The sequence below is a fragment of the Saccopteryx leptura genome, chromosome 5 (genome assembly GCF_036850995.1).
Source record: "Saccopteryx leptura isolate mSacLep1 chromosome 5, mSacLep1_pri_phased_curated, whole genome shotgun sequence".
Lineage (NCBI taxonomy): Eukaryota > Metazoa > Chordata > Mammalia > Chiroptera > Emballonuridae > Saccopteryx > Saccopteryx leptura.
Genome location: NC_089507.1, coordinates 55,079,091 through 55,090,342, shown reverse-complemented (window position 1 = coordinate 55,090,342; position 11,252 = coordinate 55,079,091).

The window sequence follows — 11,252 nt, the reverse complement described above, 5'->3', positions numbered from 1 at the left end:
CTTTCACCCTAATGCAGCAGAACATACATTCTTTTCAAGTGCTCATGGTAAAATCTCTAGGATAGGCCACATGCTAGGACACAAAACAAGTTTCAACAAATTTAAGAAGATTGAAATCATATCAAGCATCTTATCAAATCAGAAAGGCATGAAGCTAGAAATCAACAATAGAAAAACTGAAAAACACTCAAACACTTGGAAACTAAACAGCATGTTATTAAATAATGAATGGGTTAACAGTGAGATCAAGGAAGAAATCAAAAATTTTCTTGAAACAAATGAAAATGAACATACAACAACTCGAAATTTATGGGACACAGCAAAAGCAGTCCTGAGAGGGAAGGTCATAGCACTACAGGCATACCTTAAAAAGCTAGAAAAAACTCAAATAAACAATTTAACCTTGCATCTAAAAGAACTAGAAAAAGAACAGCAAGTAAAACTCAGAAGAAGTAGAAGGAAGAAAATAATGAAGCTTAGAGTGAAAATAAATGACATGGGGCTAAAAAAACAAAACAGGGGATAAATGAAACCAAGAGCTGGTTCTTTGAAAAGGTAAAAAAGATAGAAGAACCTTTAACCAGACTCACCAAAAAAAAAAAAAAAAGAGAGAGAGAGAGAAAGAGAGAGAGAGAGGACTCAAATAAATAAAATTAGAAATGAGAGAGAAGTAACAACTGACACAGCAGAAATACAAAGGATTGTAAGAAAATACTATAAAGAACTGAATGCCATAAAATTAGACACCTAGGCAAAATGGACAAATTCCTCAAAACATATACTCTTTCAAAAATCAATATAGAAGAATCAAAAAACCTAAACAGACCGATTACAGCAAATGAGATTGAAACAGTTATCAAAAAACTCCCAACAAACAAAAGTACTGGGCCAGATGGCTTCACATGTGAATTTTACCAAATATTCAAAGAAGAACTAACTCCTATCCATCACAAACTATTTCAGAAAATTCAAGAGGAGGGAAGACTTCCAAACTCCTTTTATGAGGTGAGCATAATACTGATTCCAAAACCATGCAAAGACACTACAAAGAAAGAAAACTACCAGGGGTCTCAAACTCGCAGCCCGCCCACCAATTTTGTGCGACCCACAGACTAATCAAACTTCGTGGATTAGTCTGCGGGCCAGTCTGCGGGCCGCACAAAATTGGTGGGCGGGCCGCATGCGGCCTGCGGGCCGCGAGTTTGAGACCCCTGCTATAGACCATATCCCTGATAAATTTAGATGCTAAAATTCTCAACAAAATATTAGCAATTCGGATCCAGCAATACATGAATAAAATAATACATCATGATCAGGTGGGATTTATTCCGGGGAAACAAGGCTGGTACAATATTTGCAAATCAATCAATGTGATTCATCACATAAACAAAAGGAAGGATAAAAATTACATGATAATATCAATAGATGCAGAAAAAGCATTTGATAAAATCCAGCACCCGTTTATTATCAAAACTCTCAGCAAAGTGGGGATACAGGAATCATACTTCAACATGATAAAGGCCATCTAAGAAAAACCCAAATCCAACATCATAATCAATGGGCAAAAATTTAAAGAAATCCCCTTAAGATCAGAAACAAGGCAGGGGTGCCCTCTTTCACCACTCTTATTCAACATAGTTCTGCAAGTCCTAGCCACAGCAATCAGACAAGAAGAAGAAATAAAAGGCATCCAAATTGGAAAAGAAGAAATAAAACTATCATTATTTGCAGATGATATGATACTGTACAGAGAAAATCCTAAAGCCTCAGTCAGAAAACGACTGGACCTGATAAATGAATTCAGCAAGGTGGCAGGATATAAAGTCAATATTCAGAAATCTGTGGCATTTTTATACACCAACAATGAACCAGCTGAAAGAGAAATTAAGAAAACAATCCCCTTCACTATGGCAACAACAACAGCAAAAAAATAATAAAGTACTAAGTAAATTTAACCAAAGAGGTTAAAGACTTATACTTGGAAAATTATAAAACATTGATAAAGGAAGTCAAGGAAGATACAAACAAATGGAAGCATATACTGTGTTCATAGATAGAAAGAATAAACATCATTAAAATGTCTATATTACCCAAAGCAATTTATAAATTCAATGCAGTTCCTATTAAAGTACCAATGACATACCTCAAATATATAGAACACATATTCTAAAAATTTATATGGAACCAAAAAAGAACACAAATAGCTTCAGCAATCCTGAAAAAGAAGAATAAAGTGGGGGTATCACACTTCCTGATATCATGTTATACTTCAATTCCATCGTACTCAAATCAGCTTGGTATTGGTATAAGAACAGGATACAGATCAATGGAACAGAACAGGGAACCCAGAAATAAACCCACACCTATATGGACAATTGATATTTGACAAAGGAGGTGAGACCATACAATGGAGTAAAGACAGTCTCTTTAACAAATGATGTTGGGAAAATTGGACAGGTACTTGCAAAAAAATGAAACTGGACCACCAACTTACACCATTCACAAAAATAAAGTCAAAATGGATAAAAGACTTAAAGGAAGTCATGAAGCCATAAACATCATGGAAGAAAATATAGACAGTAAACTCTCTGATATCTCTCGCAGCAATATATTTGCTGATTTATCTCCACGGGCAAGTGAAATAAAGGACAGGATGAACAAATGGGACTATATGAAACTAAAAAGCTTTTGTACAGCAAAAGACACCATTAACAAAATAAAAAGACAGCCCACACAATGGGAGAATAGATTTTGCCAATACATCTAATAAGGGGTTAATAACCAAAATTTATAAAGAACTTGTAAAACTCAACACCAGGAAGATAAACAATCTAACCCAAAAATGGGCAAAAGAAATGAATAGACACTTCTCCAAAGAGGACATACAGTTGGCCAATAAGCATATGAAAAAATGCTCAACATCACTAATCATCAGAGAAATGCAAATTAATACCGCAAGAAGATACTACCTCACACCTGTCAGAATGGCACTTATTAACAAAACAACACATAATAAGTGCTGGAGAGGGTGCGGAGAAAAGGGAGCCCTCCTGCACTACTGAAGAAAATGCAGATTGGTGCAGCCACTCTGGAAAACAGTATGGAGATTCTCAAAAAATTAAAAATAGAACTGCCCTTTGACCCAGCCATCCCACTTTTAGGAATATATCCTATGAATACCAAATCACTAATTCAAAAGAAGAAATGCACCCCCATGTTTATGGCAGCATTGTTTACAATAGACAAGATCTGGAAACAGCCCAAGTGTCCTTCAGTGGACGAGTGTATTAAAAAGCTATGATACATATACACAATGGAATACTACGTGGTCGTGAGGAAGAAGAAAATCTTACCTTTCGCAACAACATGGATGGACCTGGAAACTATCATGCTAAGTGAAATAAGCCAGGCAGAGAAAGAAAAATATTATATGACTTCACTCATTTGAGGAATCCAATGAACAATGTGAACTGAGCATTGGAACAGAGGAAGAGGCGGGATCAAAGGGACCAGAGAGAAAGCAGTCACAGGAAAAGTAGAAGAGAAGATGGGATCAGAGAAGGGAAAGAGATTAATGAAACTATATATACATAACACAGCATTATAGAGAACAGGACAACAAATCCTGGAGGGAAGGGGGAAGGCATTGGGAGAAGGGAGCATGGGGGTGTACCTGAGGGGAATAAGGGGGTGGGGGCGATATATTCCGTGGGACATTTGAATCTATGTAAACACAAATTAAAATCATAAATAAAAAAAACAAAATACGTAAAAATAAATTTAAATGAGGAGATGAAAGGGCTGTACACTGAAAACTATGAGATTCATAAAGCATTTTAAAAAATACAAATGAATAGATAAGTATTTCATACTCATAAATTGGAAGAATTAATATTATTAAATTATTCATACTACCTAGAAGTCTGCATATTCAATACAATTCCTGTCAAATTTCAAATGGCATTATTCACAGAAATAGAAAAATAGCCCTAAAATTTGTCTGAAGACACAAAAGATCTTGAATAAGGGTGTTTGAGAGAGAACAAAGCTGGAGGCATCCTGCTTTCTGATTTCAAACTATGTTACAAAGCCAATGCATTGGCGTAAACATAACAGTATGGCATTAACATAAACACTTAGATCAATGGAACAGAATAGAGAGCCCAGAAATAAACCTCCACGTATATGGTCAACTCATTTATGACAAAAGAGCCAACAGTATACAAGGGGGGGAAATAGTTTTTTAATAAATCGTGTTGGGAAAACTGTACAGTCAAGTGCAAATAATAAAACTGTACCTCTATCTTATATCATAAACAAAAATTAACACAAAATGGATCAAAGACTTGAACATAAGACCTGAAATATAAAATTCTTAGAAGAAAACATGGGTTTAGCAATGATTTCTTTTTATTTTAATTTTTTTAAGTATAATTGATATGCAATATTATATTGGTTATATTAGTTTGAAGTGTACAATATAGTGATTCAAAATTTTTATACCTTACAATGTGAACACTCTACTAATTCTAGTAATCATCTGCCACCATAAAAACTTATCACAATATTATTGACTATATTTTGTTTGCCCCTTTCACCTGTCTCCCCACCGCTTCCCTTCTGGTAGCCATTGCTTTGGTCTCTGTTTCTATGTGTCTGTTTTTGTTTTGTTTTGTTTGTTCATTTAGATTACATAAATAAGTGAAACTATACAGTATGTGTCTTTCTCTGCTGACTTATTTCACTTAATAATACCCTCTATCAGGGGTCTCAAACTCGCGGCCCACCCACCAATTTTGTGCGGCCCGCAGACTAATCAAACTTCGTGGATTAGTCTGCGAGCCAGTCTGCGGCCACACAAAATTGGTGGGCGGGCCGCGAGTTTGAGACCCCTGCAAGTCTAGATCCACTTATGTTGTCACTGAAAATGATTTTCTTCTATTTGACACTAATGGTAAGGCAACAATAACAAAAATAAACAAGTAAGACTAAATCAAACAAAAAAGCTTCTGCACAGCAAAGAAGACATCAACAAAATTTTAAAAATGGGAAAAATATTTGCAAATCATGTATCTAATTAGTGGTTAATATCCAAAATATATAGAGAATTCATACAATAGCAAAAAAAAAAAATGACTGACTTTAAAATGAGAAGAAGATCTGAATAGATATTTTTTCCAAAGAAGACACACAAATGACCAACAGATACATGAAACAGTGCTTAACATCACTAATCATCACAGAAGTACAAATCAAAACTACAATGAGATAACACCTCACAGTTGTTGGAATGGCTATCATCAAAAAAGATAAGAGATAACAAGGGTTAGCAAGGATGAGGAGGAAAAAAATCCCTTATTCAGTGTTTGTGGGAATGTAAAGTGATGTAGTCACTAAGGAAAACAGGATGCAAGTTTCTCAAAAAATTGAAAACAGAACTACTGTATGTATGATCCAGCAAACCCACTTCTGTGTGCATATTAAAAAGAAATGAAGATAAGTATTGAAGAGATGTATGTATCACCATGTTCATTGCAGTATTATTTATAAAAGGCAAGCTATGTAAATACCTTAAGTGTCCATTGATGGACACACACACACACACACACACACACACACACACACACACAATTTAGTCATCAGAAAGAAGGAAAACCTGCCTGCCATTTGTGATAATATGGGTGGAACCTGAGGGTATTGTGCTAAGTGAAAAAAGCCAGATGGAGAAAGACAAATACTGCATGGTACCAGTGTATGTGGAATCTAAAAAAAAAGAAAGTCAAACTCTTAAAAACAGATAGTAGAAAAATGGTTGCTGGGGTGAGGGATAGGGCAAATGGAGAGAGGTTGATAAAAGGGAACAAACTTTCAACTATGAGATTAATGAACTGTGAAGATTTCATGTAAAACATGGTAACTCTAGTTTATAACACTGTATAGTATAGTTGGTTTTTCTAAAAGGGTAAAACTGAAATGTCCTTACTAAAGAATTAATAGATAAATAAAGTGATGGATGTGTTAATTAACAAAATAGGGGATTCTTATCACAATATATACATTTATCAAATCATCATGAGGTACACTATAAATATCTTATAATATTGTCAATTGAACCTCAATAAAACTAAATTTTTAAAACAAAAATAAAATTGAGTTAGTTTTCCACCTTAGGTAATAAAAACTTTTGAAAATGATGCCATCTAGTGGCATCAACCTTTAAAATAAATAACCAGTAAATCAGTCAACCATGTTTCCTATGATAAGTTTCCTTAACAATTTAAATAAACAAATGTTACACTGTGCCTCTGTTTTAAGAGAAAACACTCTGCGTTTAGGCTGCTGGGTTTTAAAATTTGGCTTCATCATTTACTAGCTGACTGACCATAGGCAAGTTGCTCAATCTTTCTGTAAAATGCACATAAAAATAGCACCTACCTGTCAGAGTTGTTAAGAATTAATGAGAAAATCCATACAAAGTTGTTTAGCACAGCATTTGGCTCTTAGTACACACCCAGTAAGTAGTAATTATTATACTATTTCACAGGAAAACGATGCTGTCGGTGAAACTGAGGTTCAAGTGATGTATTGGTTAAACCATGGCACTTTATATTGTCAGTGAGTATTATACTATTTCCTTGAAGTAGCAGAAATGTTGCATTGGGAAATGCTTGCTATCTAGATGGTAGGTATTAGTGTCTGGTATTATATAATTTTGAATGATCACTGAATCAAACCATGATTGTGATTTATTGTCAAAAGATTTATAAAGTAGGCCCTGGCCGGTTGGCTCAGCGGTAGAGCATCGGCCTGGCGTGCAGGAGTCCCGGGTTCGATTCTTGGCCAGGGCACACAGGAGAAGCGCCCATCTGCTTCTCCACCCCTCCCCCTCTCCTTCCTCTCTGTCTCTCTCTTCCCCTCCCGCAGCCGAGGCTCCATTGGAGCAAAGATGGCCCGAGCGCTGAGGATGGCTCTGTGGCCTCTGCCTCAGGTGCTAGAATGGCTCTGGATGCAACAGAGCGACACCCCAGAGGGGCAGAGCATCGCCCCCTGGTGGGCATGCTGGGTGGATCCCAGTTGGGCGCATGCGGGAGTCTGTCTGACTGTCTCCCCGTTTCTAGCTGCAGAAAAATGAGGGGAAAAAAAGATTTATAAAGTATAATTTACCCCTGATTTGGTCTGTTGACTATTCTACAAGATAATATAAATCTCTCTATGACAGCATAAATGGAAGTGGAGTAAAAAAGTTTTACTAGTTGTTTTTTTAAATAATCTAGGACTATATATCTTAATATATAATCAGCCCTAAAACTACCCTTCCTGAAGACAGGGATGGAACAGGTCCTCTCTGTTTCTGACATCCTTTGTGCTATAGCATTGTTATGACTTATTTTACAGCCCTTGAAGTTTATTTTAACTTGATCTCACCTGTCCAATGAAGCATAAGTAGTGTGATTTTTAACATATGTTTGACAAATATGTCTCCTAAGAGATCCAAGGACATGATGATAAAATGTAAGTCCAATGACAGCACTATTGAGAATTTACAGCTAGTCAACCAGCAATATTCATAATATTTTAGAGTGTATAGGAATCAATCTGTGGAGAGTGGAGGGGTGGGCATGCCATAAGACTCCATCATGAATGCTCTTTTTGCAATATTATTATCAAAAACTTAGATGAATAAAGCATGCTTAAGTTGCAGAAAATTCTAGATGGACTGATGCGGTAAACAGCCTCTAAGAAGGTCCCAATGATTTATGCCTCTAGTATTCACACCTTAGTATAATCCCCTTCCTTTTGTGTGAACTGATCCTAATGACTCACTTTTAATGAATATAATAAGCAAAAGTGATGGGAATCACTTCTGAAATTAGGTTGCAAAGAGACTATGGATTTTATTTTACATGTTCTTTCTTGCTTTCTCATGTGAACCCTCTGTGATAAAATCCAGTTGCTCTTATGGAGATGCCCACCTGGCAAGGAACTGATGGAGGCCTCTGGCTAACTACCAATGAGGAACCGAGGCCTTCAGTCCAACAGCTCACAAGGAACTGAATCTGCCAACAACCACATGAGTGAGCTCAGAAGCAGATCCTCCCTCATTTGAGACTTCAATGAGACTGCAGCCCTAGACAACATCTTCATTAGAGCCTAATGAGGCACCCAGAGATGCCATGCTCTGGATTCCTGACCCACCCATAAAAATGTGAGATAATGTTTGGTACTTCAAGTCACTCAGTTGTGGGATAATTTGTTATACAGCAATCGATAGCCAATACAGTTGATCAGGGGTCAACAAAGTATAGCCTGTAGGCCAAATCTGGTCTCAGGGCTGCCATTGTATGGCCGTGGAGCTAAGAATGGTCTTAAGGCTTAAAAGAGTTTTTCCTTTAAATGAAAGAAAAAGTAAAATATATAACAAAGACCCATGGCACACAAAGCCTAAAATATCCAGTATTTAGCTTTTTACAGAAAAAGCTTGCCAACCCCTGCAGTAAATAATATAACCAATAAGAGAATCAAGATTCTAAATCAATTACAATAAAAAAACTGAACTAAATATGATAAAACTTGGCACTCTTTAATTAAAAGTTCTGCTCTTAAGTTCAAAATTGCGATCTCAGAAATGTAGGGTAATGATCATGTGAAAAGATTACAGGATTTTAGTGGATCCCAGACTCACAAGAGTTAAAATATTATGTAGGTGCTTAAAAAGAACTAATATAATCCAAGTTGTATAAATATAGATACGAATCCAGTTTGTAGAGAAATGTAACCTCAGGACTACTCTAACTTAGTCATATCACATATGGTGCATTTTAACATGGATCATTTAACAACTTTCTAAAGATAATGGAAAAGGCTATTGTTTATTTCAATGGAAAAGGCTTTTAAATTTATTTCCTTATCTAGTCATAAGATAGATTTTTTTTACATCACATGATAGGTGGAACTGCTAGTATCTGAAACTATGCATTTTTTGTTTAATCCCTCTCCATATTTTCATGTGGTTCTTCCTTTGATGTCTATTTGTATTTTCTACCACGTTGATGTTTTTCTTTCTGTTTTCTTTCCATGTATACCCAAAGGGAAGGGAAAGACACCCAAGCCATAACAGTATTCGATTATGGAAGTGGGAAATAGTCCATGTATTAAAGAGTATTGTGTTCTACATCTCATCTATAACTTCCTGAACTTGGGTCTGTTTCTATTTATCTATGTTCACTTAAGCTGTACACATCTGTGTCTACAAAAATGTATTTTAGAGGTTTGAAGTAAAAGTCATTGCAGAAAAAAATGCACATAGAAACAAAAAGCAGATAATTTAAAACTAACTTTAAGTTCAGATTTATGCATGTTATGAATGACAAGCATAGAGACTAACCAAATGTTTCAACTTATTTGAGTTCAGTGTTTTGAATCGAAATGGATTAAAGACTTAAATGTAAGACTCAAAACCATAAAAATCCTAAAAGAAAGCATAAACAGTAAATATTTCTCATAGCAATGTTTTTTTTTTCTGATATATCTACTCATGCAAAAGAAAAAATAAACAAACAGGACTATATCAAACTAAAAAGTTTTTGTACAGCAAAGGAAGCCAACAAACAAAAAAAAAGAAAAAGAAAAGAAAAGACAAGCCAGTATGGGAGAACATATTCGCCAATGATATATCCAATAAGAGCTTAATAGACAAAATCTATAAAGAACTTATAAAACTCAACACACATACACAGAAAAAAAGAAAATTCAATTAAAAAGTGAGCAATGAACCTGAATAGACACTTCTCCAAAGAGGACTTACAGAATGGCCAATAAACATATGAAAAGTTGCTCAACATCACTAATCATCAGAAAAATGCAAATTAAAACCACAATGAGATATCACCTCATATCTGTCAGAAAGGCTATTATCAATAAGTCAACACACAAGTGTTGGCAGGGATGTGGAGAAAAGGGAACCCTCATGCAATGTTGGTGCAGCTACTGTGGAAAGCTGCATGGAGTTACCCCATTAATTAAAAATGGAACTGCCTTTGACTCAGCGATGCCATTTCTAAGAATATATCCGAAGAAACCTAAAACACTGATTTGAAAGAATATATGCACCCCTATGTTCATTGCATTGTTATTTACAAAGCCAGTAAATAACAGCTTTTTGTCCACTCATCTACTAATGGGTACTTGGGCTGCTTTACAAATACTGGCTTTGTATTAATATTTAAATCATAGATCATGATACTCTAAAAAAGTTTTAACTGCCAAGGGCATAGATGAAAATCAATATTATAATAAGATTCTTAATTATGATTGTCTTCATAAAAATTTACTTCCTCTAAATTCTAGTTTACTTCTGAGAACTAGGAGATAAAAAAAATGCTTTTAGGTTGTTTTAATAACTTAGGGGGAAAGAAGAGAAAACCAAGAATGAAGTAAACCAGAAAATGAATCTGCTTGCTAAAAAGGAAACTACAAACATATATGGCCCACCTTTCTATTTGTATATTTATTACATAGTAATTTACCAGAGATTATTTAAGGTATTAAATATGTTTAGAAGATGACTAAATGGTCAATATCTTTTCACTTGTCTGAGTTTGAAAAGCCACATGTCCAGAAAATATTTCTTTTGATATGAAGTATATAACTACACACGTATTATACCTAAATTTTGAATGAGTTTTCTGTTACTGTGTATTGGCCATAACAGATACATGAGTCAACTAGAAATGAAAATGCCTCTAGAATTAGTATTAATATATATTTGACTGTTTAATTATTATTCAATATGCTTTTATTCATATGATTAAATGTCATTATTTAACATTTATATACATATAATGCAGAACTTTATTTTTCTCTTGATTCTTATAAAATAAACAAACAAAATGGCAATAAAGAAAAAGAAATATTTTTGGCATGCCCCTCTCACACAGTCACTGTTTATTTTACTTTTTCCCCTTATTATTATGCTCATATTCATATATATTTTATTTTATTTATTTTATTTTATTTTTAAGTAAGAAGAAACAGACTCCTGCATATACCTGACTGGGATTCACCCGGCAATCCGTGTCTGGGGCCAATGTTGGAATCAATTGAGCTATCCTTAGCATCCCGGGGCCAAAGCTCAAACCAATTGAGCCACTGACTGTTAACGGGAAGAGAGAGAAGGGGAGAGGAAAGGGAAGAGAAGCAGAAGGTTGTTTCTCATGTGTGCCCTGACTGAGGATCAAACCTGGGACATCTGT